General features: G+C 37.2%; 1 protein-coding gene across 6 annotated transcripts in view; it reads right to left on the bottom strand.

Annotated features, from left to right (window-relative positions):
- Positions 1 to 12,400, bottom strand: part of LOC308194865 (uncharacterized protein) — a 124,259-nt gene that overhangs the window by 19,877 nt on the left and 91,982 nt on the right. The window lies entirely within an intron of this gene.

Below are 12,400 nucleotides of genomic sequence, written 5' to 3'. Positions count from 1 at the left end.
TGGTCATGGCAGGCCCTGAAGCTGCTCTGCCCTGAGTATCTGGCTTGAGTGTAGAACTAGGGAGCTGGGGATTCCTGCTTTACAGGTGAACAAACCCAAAAACTTAAATCACAGAAGCCTGACATGATTATTTTTCCAGTATTGCATTTCCACAAATATCAGAAAAGTCATTCCTGTTCTACTAATATACACAATGTCCATTACCATGCAGTACCATATAGGTCTGTTCAGCAGTTGTATACCTCTGACCCTTCTACCAAGTGAATACAGGAGCTAAATGGTGGCAATGAACAAACAGGTTTTATAAAAGAGGATTCTCCTTGTGTTTTCTGCCTACCGTAATCTTGAACTCCAAAGAAATCCTTCATTTTGACTATTAAAATGAAAAAAAAAAAAAAAAAGTTCTGTTTTTGTAGTAACTAAGGGTTTTTATTAGGTAGGCTCTGAATGCTCTTGTGCTGCCTGGTATTGGAGCAGTATCAGGGTGCTAGACCTGAGATTTCTCTAATACATGTTGAATTAGGAAACATCTTGTCCTGGTATCTAACTCACACACATTTGTCAATCGATATGTCCATCCATCTATCCAGGCTTTTACAGCATGTTTATGTTCATTGTGTTTTAGTTCACATGTACATGGGCTCTCCTTGCTGTGAAGAAATGTATTTGCTGAGAAGTAACCCCTCCAGCAACATCGCATCACTCAGATGAAATTTTTATTTTTAGGTATACAAAGACTTAGGGCTCATAAGCAAATTTCTTTTTGAGCATGTTTACATTGGGGTGCAAACACTCTGAGACTCCTCATTGACAGTGAAACATTACTTGTTAGAATTTAATTTGAAGTGTTTCAAAGCATGCCTTAAGGAAATAGAGAATGTTTATGTTAAATGTATAACACAGTATATTAGTGTTCACAGCATTTGCTAATGTTTAATTCATAAAAGTATCTTCCCCTCATATTGATATAACTGGTGGAAAAGTGTGGCCTTTACAGGGACCAAAATGAGCCAGCATGGCTAAACAATAGAGTAAGGGAGGCTATATAAAATTAAAAAGGAAGCCCTCAAAAAGCTGAAGTTACAGACAAATGAAGAAAGCAGAAAATATCATTAACCATGGCAGATTAAATGTAAATATATAATGAGTCAGTACAAAAAAAATTTAAAGGAAACACTTTAAAAAACATAAAATCTTTAATATTAATGCATCAGAAGCAAGAAATCTACAAGAAAGTCAGTAGGATCAAAAGAGGAATCTGGAGAAGATAAGCATGATAAAAAAATTGGGTGAATTTTCAGCATCTATACTGTGGAGGAGCTTGAGCATGCTGGAACTCCTCCCCATAGGCAATCCATCAAAGGATGGGTCTCAAGCTGAAGCACAGGTAGAACACAAAGCACTGTGGATGTGACCAAAAATATGAACAGTAATCTATGTTCTAAGCATGTAGATGCTTTTATTAGTGACTTGGAAAAGGCAGTCATATAATTTTTGAATTCAGAATTAAATACTAAGTGTACTTTTAAGACCAACTCCTCTAAAGAAAAATTTTTAAGTCCTGCAGCTAGTTTAATCATGAGAGCATTTATGTGATACTTTTTCAGTTTTACAGACACAGAGGTATAATGTATCTATAAAACAAAAAGTATCCAAGATACCTTTTTCTACAAGAAGGTTTATTTCATCACTTCTCTACTTCCTATTGCATTCATACCTGGCGCTGAACAATTGTCTTTGATGAAGGGAAGGAATATATTTGTTTTGTATATAAAGGTACACACCTTTAAAACATGCACACATAAAATACAGAAAGAGTGGAACTAATTATGCAGTAGTTGTTTTATAATTGTTAAAATAAGAAAGGTTTTTTCTCTTCCTTTTTCTTTTTTCTTTTTTTTTCTTTTTCTTTTTCTTTCTTTTTTTCTTTTCTTTTTCCTCTTTTTCTTTTTTTCTTCCCCCCCTTCCCTTATTGTAAATTCTTTGGTTTCTATTCTCATGGAACTGGCCACGTAAACATTAGTATATCTGTGTCTCACTACAAGATTTTCTTTAAAGTAGCCTGAAGTAACTATTGTTCTAATAATGTCTGTACCAGTATTTTAAGATTTATTGACTTTATGGCATCTGACAGGCTTATCTAGTAGCTGTAGTAGGAGAAGGCCACTGAAATGTATTCCATCATTCACAAGTTTCTTCTAAAAGATCATGGAGCCTTTGCTAAAGAAGATAAACAAAGCTGTATAATTAAGAGGCAAACTAAAAATAGGAGGTAACACAATTACTTGGATTTATTTCTTATCTTGGCCTCCTGCAATAATTTATTAATTGTATTATACCAACATATGGAGGCTTTATCTCGAACTGGAATAACTGGTACTAAGTAGTGATCCAAAACTGCATAAATGGTATTCCTTTCCCTGAAAAGTCTTCAGCATACCTCTGGTAAGAGTTTAATTAGGCATTCTGATTCAGGGTAATGCAGATATTTGGGTAAACATGAGGTAACTTCAACTGAGCAATAAAGCTAAACACAATCTTATGCTGTGCAGTAACTCACTCACTGGGTTTCACTGTTTCATGTAATATTTTGCAATTCGGTTTACATAATTGTTCACCAAATGCTTGGTTATAAACAAACTTAAACAAGCAGTCATTTGGCAATCAGTATTTGCCTTATATGAATAGGTAACTAATTCTATAACAGCAGAAACCTCTTTCAGTCTAGCATGTGTCTGGCATTTAATAGCTTTAAAAGTACAAACTGTACATTCTTAATTTCTTGGTAAATTAAAGGGAGAAATAAGTATAATTACCCTATGAAACCGGCTTAATTTTTCAGCCTACTACTGCGATGCCCATATTAGCTTTCATACTTTTAGAAGTAAACCATACTGCATTCAAGAGAATATCATCTTAATTGAAAAGTCTTGATCTATGAAGTCTGTTTGCCTGGCTGCCAAGGATTTGACCTGGTTCAAAAGATCATTTTTTTGGCAATATTTTTCTCCAGGACTTGGGATTTCTTTTTGTCTGTTTGAGAAAATCAAAGTCATTACATGAGTTATTTGTTCAGCTGCTTGTAACCTTTTGTGGTGGTTTTACTCGGGTGGGTGACCGAGCTTCACCACAACCTCTCTCTCACTCCCCCTCCTCAAGGAGGAATGGGGAGAAAATACGATGAAAAGGGCTCAAGAGTTGAGATAAGGATGAGGAGATCATGCAGTAATTATTGTGACGGGCAAAACAGACCCAGCATAGGGAGACAGTAAGATTTATTGCTTAGTACTAACAAGCTAGAGAAATGAGAAACAAAGGAAAGAAACCAAAAGCACCTTCCCCCCATCCACCCTCTTCCACCTCCTCCCCCGGAGCGGTGCAGGGGAACGGGGGAACGGGGGTTACGGTCAGTCTATAGCGCTTCTTCGCCGCTGCTCCTTCTCGGTCACTCTCATCCCCTGTGCTGTGGGGTCCCTCCCACGGGATGCAGTCCTTGCCGAACTGATCCTGCGGAGGCTTCCCACAGGCAGCAGCTCTTTAAGAACTGCTCCAGATATGGGTCTGTACCACGGGGTCCATCCCTCAGAAGCAAACTGCTCCAACCTGGGTCCCCCACAGGCAGCAGCTCCTGCCAGGTCACCTGCTCCTGCGTGGTCTCCTCTCCACGGGCTACAGGTCCGGCCCGGAATCTGCTCCACCTTGGTCTCCTCCACAGGCTGCAGCGTGGAACCCTGCTCCACCGCGGTACTCCATGGGCTGCAGGGGGACAGCCTGCTTCACCATGGTCCTCACCACAGGCCGCAGGGGACTTCTGCTCCGGTGCCTGGAGCACCTCTCCCCCTCCTTCTTCACTGACCTTGGCGCCTGCAAGGCTGTTCCTCACTCCTCTCACTCTCCCAGCTGCTGTGTAGCGCAGCGTTTTTTTTTTCCTGTCTTAAATATGCTCTCACAGAGGCACAAAACAACATCACTTATTGGCTCAGCTCTGGTCAGCAGTGGGGCCCTTACGAAACATGGGGCAGCTTCTAGATCCTTCTCACAGAAGCCACCACTATGGCCCCCTGCTACCAAAACCTTGACACATAAACCCACTACACCATTGATCTAAATGGGCTTTAGTAAACCTCTTTATCTTCCTGATCCATTAACTTCTTTGAGTTGTTAAATTTAGTTGGTTAGGCTGCAATGATACACAAATTGGTTTTGAATATTTGTATGAGTGCAACTACAATATTAGAAAGTATTGATAGTGAGATGTTGAGAAGATCTTGCTATATTTCAAGTTTTGATTGATACTAGAAGAAAAAGAGCAAGGGGCATTTCAGGTTCCATTTTGTTTGCCCATATAATTTCATTCTGGAACTACAGTCAGAAGCATGCTTCAGAATATTGCTATCCTGAAACATTTGCTTAAAAACAACTCATGGAGGGATAAGTGACCTGTTGTATTTTGTGGTATTATGACTCATAGAGTCGGGTTGTTTATTCTTCTCTCCTCCCCCCCCCCCCATTTTTTTTTTCTCTTGTGTGTACTTTAATTACCAAGGGTTACTGTGATGTCTGCTTTGCTCTTTACTTTTGAGTTGATGTTGTTTAAGGGTAGTATAGATGTAAATATCAAAGACAAAAGGCAATCCACAAACATAAGCTGTGGCTGTAACTCAAAAATGCTATAAATGAACTTCAAAGCCAGGAGGCAAAGCAATTTTAATTAAGTGTATTAATATGAAGTACCACGTTTAAAATACGTCTTTCATAAACTGTAAGTACATGTGAGTTTGCAGAAAAAGCAGACATTTAATAAGTTGCTATCATGAGATTTTGATATTATCACATTGGTTATTTGAAGAATGTACTTTCCATGTCATAAATATTTTGATATTGCACTAGTAACTATTTTTTCTCTAAAATTACTCTGAATGGTAGCCAAGTTAATCACTTTGCTATGTAGAATAACACAAAGGAGTAACTCAGCTCTGAAATTATAGGCTATAATCCCATTTCCATGGGGATCTAGTATTTAAATAACATGTATCTTACACTATGGTGTTCTAAGTTTTCTTCACAAGGACAAAAGATGTTTACATTTGCAAGATTCAATTTGCCTTTCTATCCACCTGTATGGATAATATATACAAGACTTAAGTGTTTCTACACAAGACCCATATCAGACTTTGTAAAAAGAAAAGACCAACTCATTCGACAGTTAATTCATGTCTATACTGCAAAATGAATTTTCTTTCATTCTGAACTAGTCCAGGAGCCCATGGAGGGGCTGAAATACAAATTTTAGTGCAGAGCCAAAACAGTATGGTACAGAGTGATAGAAATAGTACTAGGATTCATATGCAGAGCTCTTTTATTCACTTTTGTTCTTCCCAGTCACTTATATGTGCTTTAAATGAAAAATAAATGACAAGATTGAAAGCAGTACCTAAGGATGGTGACTGCTTGAGATAGTGTATCCACAATATTCTATAAATCCAATGTATCTTATTATTTTAAAATGCCTTTCTCGCAACAGATGCAATTTTATGTGGTTAAGAAAGAAATTGCACTCCCATTCAGAAAATTTCATTTCTTTTGAAAATATATATATATATTTTTTTTTAGTTCTAAAGTACTTCAGGGTTTTGCACCTAGTAATACTCCTACCAGCTCTAACTGGCAATATTTTTGTCACACTTACAAATTGGCTTGCTCCTTTGTGGTTTTTTGTTGTTGTTGGTTGGTTGGTTTTTGGGGGAGGAGAAGAGATTGTTTGTTTGTTTGTTTTCTAGTCAAGATCTGGCTTCGCATTTACATTGCGCAGTTGTTGAAAGGTGGAAGAGACATTAAACATATATATAGGTTATCATTTCCTGTTCATTTTTATACTTTTTTTTTTTTTTTTTGTCCAAGGGCTTCTTTTTGATCATCATTTCAATATATTTGGTGTGATGAACAGAATGGTGTTGCTATAAGTAGCACTTTTCTCTTAGGAGACTGTAATTCGGAATGAGCTTGACAGTTAATGTAGGTCCAAGAATTAATATCCTGATTTTTTTTTTTTTTAATTTAAGAAAGCAAATCATAGCAAGCCATGAGATTATCTCCTTCAATTAACTCTTTTAAGAGCATTTTTGCATTCAAATTATTCATAATCAGTGCTGAAATTGAATCAGTTTTCTACAACATTGTTGTTGTTGTTGTTATTTCCTTTCCCTTGGACAGAAACAAATTCCATCTAAAAGCTTCACTGGAAATTTAGAAAGTGTGGGGTGGATATTTGTGATGGACAGTTGATTTCTACTGTTTAGATTGAAAGAAATTCTCTTTTAATTGACTCCCAAGTCTGAAAGAAGGAAGGTGCACTGGCCCAGCGTGTTGTGCATTCTCTGAAGTACACAAATGTATTTTCATATAAAAAGCTGTCAGAATCCCAGCAGTAGTAGATGGAGACTGTAGATAAAGCTCATTCATATTCACCAACTATACGTGATCGTCTCTGAGGAACTGAATCAGGAAAAGTAACTCAGCTCCAATTTCAAGCAGTATGTGCTTGGTCCTTGTTGTTGCAGACATAAGTGTGATCAAATGATGGAATAAGAAATGCAGCTTCATGAGTTTTGTGGCTGAAGAAATAAAGAGGGGGCCAAATGTAAGGAGATATATAGAAAGAAGACAGACAAATCCTTCCAAATCTATTTATCTTTAGCCTTATTAGATTTTCATAAAATGTGGAAAGTTGAAAGATAGGGGAAACAATTGCTTAATATTCAGGTATCACACTGCATAAAATGTGCAATGTGTAATAATTGCAATAAATAAATTATATTTATGATTATATGTTTTTTTCTTAGATCCTCATTACTTGTGAATTTCAGTTTTCCTTAAACAAACAAACAAAAAATAAAAAAGAAAACAAAAACAAATTCTGTTTCACTAACAATTATACAGAAATGCTCAAAATATGCACTCATAAAAGCCCAAAGACCAGAAGGCATGACAGCTCATCTATGAAAGACACTATTTCTCCCTACAAATTTTGACTGTATTATAATCTTAAACCATCACAAATACAGCAATGCTACTCTTAAACTCAGATTTTTCTTTCTGACTACTGCATAGATTTGCCTGAGGAAGCACTGCATGGTGTTGCTTTAGAAATGCAATCAGCTTGCAAGGCTGTGCTTGTGGGTTTCCTGTGGTTCATGCCCTGCCCAGCTTACTTTGGAACGGGTTGCAATGAGTGGTCTTTATGGAAGTAAAAGAGAAGAATTGAAACCTGTGCCTACTCAGAAACTTTGCAGTAACACCTTATGCTTTCCAAAATATTTCCCAAGTTGTTGAATTGGAAATTAAATGCTCTGAGGAAAGATTGCTCTTCTCCCAGATGACCCAGTGCCTAGAAATGTGCCTTTCACAAGGTCTAACTTAGAATGTGGAGACCTTGGCCAGCTGTAGCTGTGTGTGCAGCATTTATATGATGAGTTTAACAGGAAGAAATGCCTCTACCAGTGTGTTTCAGAACAGCTGAATCCCTACTGTATAAATTCCAAAAAGTATTTGAAATTTTACTTTTTTTGTTGCTGGTTTTTTTTTTTTTTGCCTACAATGAAGATCTAAAGATTTTTTACTTATTTATTTATTTATTTTAATTAAAGCCAGGGCTACTCACGAGAATACAGTATTGTTATTTCAATCTTTTTTTAGACTTCCAGTGTGTCTCTCAAGTGCCCAGTTTATGAACACATATCTGCCAACTAAGCCCTGTATTCAAGTAAAATATTCATTCAAATATTCATTAAAATCTTCATTCTCCTCTGGTTAATTATTGATTAACACTTGAGAAATCCTGTTATCACACAGTATCACAGATTTCTAGGTTGGAAGAGACCTCAAGATCATCGAGTCCAACCTTCGACCTAACACTAAGTACTCCACTAAACCATATTGCTAAGCTCTACATCTAAACGTCTTTTAAAGACCTCCAGGGATGGTGACTCCACCACCTCCCTGGGCAGCCCGTTCCAATGCTTAATAACCCTTTCGGTAAAGAAGTACTTCCTAACATCCAACCTAAAACTCCCCTGTCACAACTTCCGCCCATTCCCCCTCATCCTGTCACCAGGCATGTAGGAGAACAGACCAACCCCCACCTCTCTGCAGCCTCCTTTAAGGTAACTGTAGAGAGCGATAAGGTCGCCCCTGAGCCTCCTCTTCTCCAGGCTGAACAAGCCCAGCTCCCTCAGCCGCTCCTCGTAAGACTTGCTCTCCAGACCCCTCACCAGCTTGGTCGCCCTTCTCTGGACTCGCTCGAGCACCTCCATGTCCTTCCTGTAGCGAGGGGCCCAAAACTGAACACAGTACTCAAGGTGCGGCCTCACCAGAGCCGAGTACAGGGGCACAATCACTTCCCTAGACCTGCTGGCCATACTGCTTCTTATACAGGCCAGGATGCTGTTGGCCTTCTTGGCCACCTGGGCACACTGCTGGCTCATATTCAGCCGACTATCAACCAATACTCCCAGGTCCTTCTCTGCCAGGCAGCTTTCCAGCCACTCATCTCCCAGCCTGTAGCTCTGCTTGGGGTTGTTATCTTCCATTTCTGCATAGTTTTAAAAATCCCTAATACTCAGATTCTTAAAAATGATGGCATGTTCACACATGCCTGTGATGTCATACTGGTAACATACACGAATAAGCATCAGGCTTCCAAAAAACATGCAAAGTCCAGCATGGAACCAGTTTTTCCTGGTTCTTAATTTTTTTACAAAGATTAGTGTTATCCTTTCCTGAATCTAATCATTTTTCAACATGTCTGTCACAGCTTACCTCAGGGAATGGAATTTATCAACAAATATGCAATATAATGGGGATCAAATACCTAAGGCTGTCCTTTACATCTTTTATTCATTTTCTGCTCTACCAGAGAAGGTCTTTGTGAAATTAAGCTCATTAATCTGTGATAGCCTGCTGTTAGAAGGAAAGGCTGGTGAGGATAGGAAGGCTCTGTTTGATTTGGAATAGGATCTTAAATATAGGTGTCCCACATCTCAGGATGGGATTTTAGCTGCTGTGGTTAGAAGTAGGCACTTGCTGTGGCTGTTCATTTTTTCATGGAAAGCATACAGCTTTGAATATCTACTTGGATAACTTTCACTGTGTATGGCTAGGGGCACTTGACTACATTATGAGGTCCAGATGCAACTGCTTTTTCCAGCTTTGAGAAGCAGAATAATCTTGAGATGCCAACATTGCATAAAATTGCCCTGGCCTTTGTATGTTTCTTTCTATTCAGAAATTCAATTTGAGGGCTCTCCTCGTAACACTTGTATCTAGAAAACATTGCTTTTTCATTGGCATTTCTGACGGGGACACAGTAGTTCATAGCAAAACTTCTAACAAGCTGTAATCCTTACATTTTATGAGTTGTATATTAATATTATGTCCTGGATTTTAACATTTTTTAGTCAATTTACAGAGTATCTATTTTGTTCTATTGGGCCAGCTGTAATTCTGCATTGTTACTTCTTAAAAATGCTAAAAAAAGCATGAGAAATGCATCCTCTGTTGGACCATTCTACCTTACCTTTTTCAAAGTCAGTAGTGACATTACTACATTACTATGCTCAAAAGTAGAGTATGCTAATAATTCTGATTGTACTGCTTCATCATTTATATATGACAGCTTTTCTCTGAAAGCTGGACGTGATTTACTGAAATCTCTGGTTTCTTGTGCTTCTCAACACCACTTGCCCGAGATACATGACAACAAACATAATTTCTTCTTGGGATTTGTCAACAAACAGAGTTTTTAAACATACATAAAACTAGTCGCTATCTATCTGCTTTACAGAAAACTAAACAATATCATATCCCTTTCTGAGTTTGGCAGTGATAAGAGAGGTGCTCTGTGCTCATGGGTAGGAGCAAACAGAACTTTCCCACCCTGGCAGCATGGGGCAAAAAAGGACTGACACAGCTCTCTGAAGTTCATTAGCTAGAGTATTAAACTTGCTAATATCTCAACAATTTTATTCACTGATCACTTCCAGAAATCATCTTAAAAAGAAGCTAAAAATTACTTGCAGCCTGCACAAGCAGCAAATACCATATACTCTATATAGAGCCATAAAGTTTTCCAAGAAATTGAAGTTAGGAAAATACAAACATGTAAAATGCTTGAGTAGGAATTAGAAAACTCATATAAAAGCTATACATAGTGAAATGAGTAAGAAAATAATTTAGCTGAAATAGAGACCCAGAATATTTGCATAAATTGTCTCTAGGTGGTGCAGTTAATTTTGTTGCTAATTACAGCAGTAGAAAAGTAGAAGGTTCCTCATCAGACTTTGTAGGAGAATTTACGCGAAAAATCCTGGGGCCCTTAAACAGTAATTTTAAGTGACTTTAAATTGAGTCCCATTATTACAAGAACAATTCAGTTCTTTAACCCTAGTCCACCTCTTCTAATAAGTGTTTGACAATTGAACAACCACTCACCATGATTATTAGAACTTTATTTTCTGTAGGATGTTGCAAATAATAATAATAATAATAATAAAAGCAGCCTTCTATCCTGTATGGTCTTTTTAAGAATGTTATTTTCTGTTATACTGAGCATCAGTTGACATCTGAGGACATAAAATTTTTTAGTTCCCATATTTCCTCAAAGAAATCCTCTCCTTTTTAGGCACAGATGGTGTATTCTGAAGAATTTAAGAAACACTTTTGAAATTCCATGGATTTTGACACTTTAGTAGTTCTAAATTATGTAAACAAAAGAAATATGTCAGAAACTTCTGAGAAACTTAGAAACTTTTTTCTGTTAGTACTGATGTGTCATAGCTCTGCTATAGCTCTACAATGGTGACAAGGTCTCATCACATTTAATGCCTCTTCCCAACTATTGTTTTTGAAATTATAGATATGTTTTTCAGCCTACTTCTGAGGCATGATAAAAATATGACTTTGATAGTTAGATGAGACAATAGAAAAGAGCAGTGTCTCATATTTTTGAGCCTAATGTTACAGTTTTAAAAAATAATGTGTCAGTATTTAGGTTCTGGATGCAGAATCTCCACAGCTGCCCAATTGCCTGGGAACTTTCTTGTCCTTCTGGAAGCTTTCCATACTTTTGGAAAATCCATACTTCTGAATCCATACTCCATTAACCTTAAGTCACCTCTTCAGAAGCAAAATGCAGGGTTGGAAATGGGGATTTCAGTCTTAGCTGCACTAGTTTTATTGCTTTGGATGTCACAGAAGTGTTATTTGTGTTAGAAGTATGTTAGGCACACATTTAGCCTTTGCATCAGCCCTCCACTGAAACAGACTGTTTATATAACCCAGTTTGTGTTAGATCAACTGCCAGTTTCTGAAATCAGATCATTTCAAATAGAACCACTGATGGGCTTTTACACCTAATTTTGGCTAGCATTAGCATTTAACATCAGTGACCTGGCTGTTCACACAGCTCTTAGAGTTACTACTGTTGTGCATTAAGATTTCAAATGCAATTCTAGACTGTGTATTTCTAAATTGTGAGACACATAAGTAATCATTTCCTGAATAGTTACTCTTGAATACTTTCACTAAAATTATGCACATAATTGTTAGAACAGTTTAGTACATTTGTTTTTATATTTATAAAGGTTGTGCCATTCCTTTCAGTTGACAGTATTCTGTTTTTTGATTCCCAAGAGTCTGTTCTTTTCTTTTTTTTTTAGAATCTACCCTGATAATGAACACCTGGTATAAGGTTCTAATATAATTTCATTTTTAGAATGAAATGAGTGGGTGTTGAAAGGCTTTGTAAGAGGCAAAACATCCAACTCATGTTTTAGAAATTCCTTCTTGGGCTGCTTTGGGATGCTGCAGCATGCTGGCTCTGGGTGACTGATTGCTCTTTGTGACTGCATAATGAGGATCACAGTACTTGAATTTTTATTTGCTTTTATTTTGTAAAATTCCAGCTCCTAGAATTAGTTAATTACGTGATGTCCACTTTCATTTAATAAACAAATAAAGGACTGAATAAAGAGTCTCATCTCATACGAACTAGTAAAAGCTTAAAATGCAAAGCAAATGTTACCTAAAGGCACAAAAGCAGAAGGTGCAAAGAAACAAAAAATATTTACAGATTTTATAAAGAAAAAAAAAGGCTGTGATTTTCTTAGCACCCTAATTCATATTTTGTGTGTAACTGAAGTTGGCAAGACAGTTGACTTCTCAGAATACGTGCCCTCTAACTATTTCTATTTTCACCTCCATGTTTGGTGCAAATGAAAACACGTGTCTGTTTTATCTTCTAATCAGCTTCTAACTGAATGGTAATGAAAAATACTTATGGGATTGTGGTATTTCAGAATTTGGCATTTCAGATTGCTTCATTTTAATAGTATTTGAATGGATT

The sequence above is a fragment of the Anser brachyrhynchus genome (assembly GCF_964034855.1).
Source record: "Anser brachyrhynchus genome assembly, chromosome: 4".
NCBI classification, from domain to species: domain Eukaryota; kingdom Metazoa; phylum Chordata; class Aves; order Anseriformes; family Anatidae; genus Anser; species Anser brachyrhynchus.
This window is presented reverse-complemented; position numbering and strand designations above follow the sequence as displayed.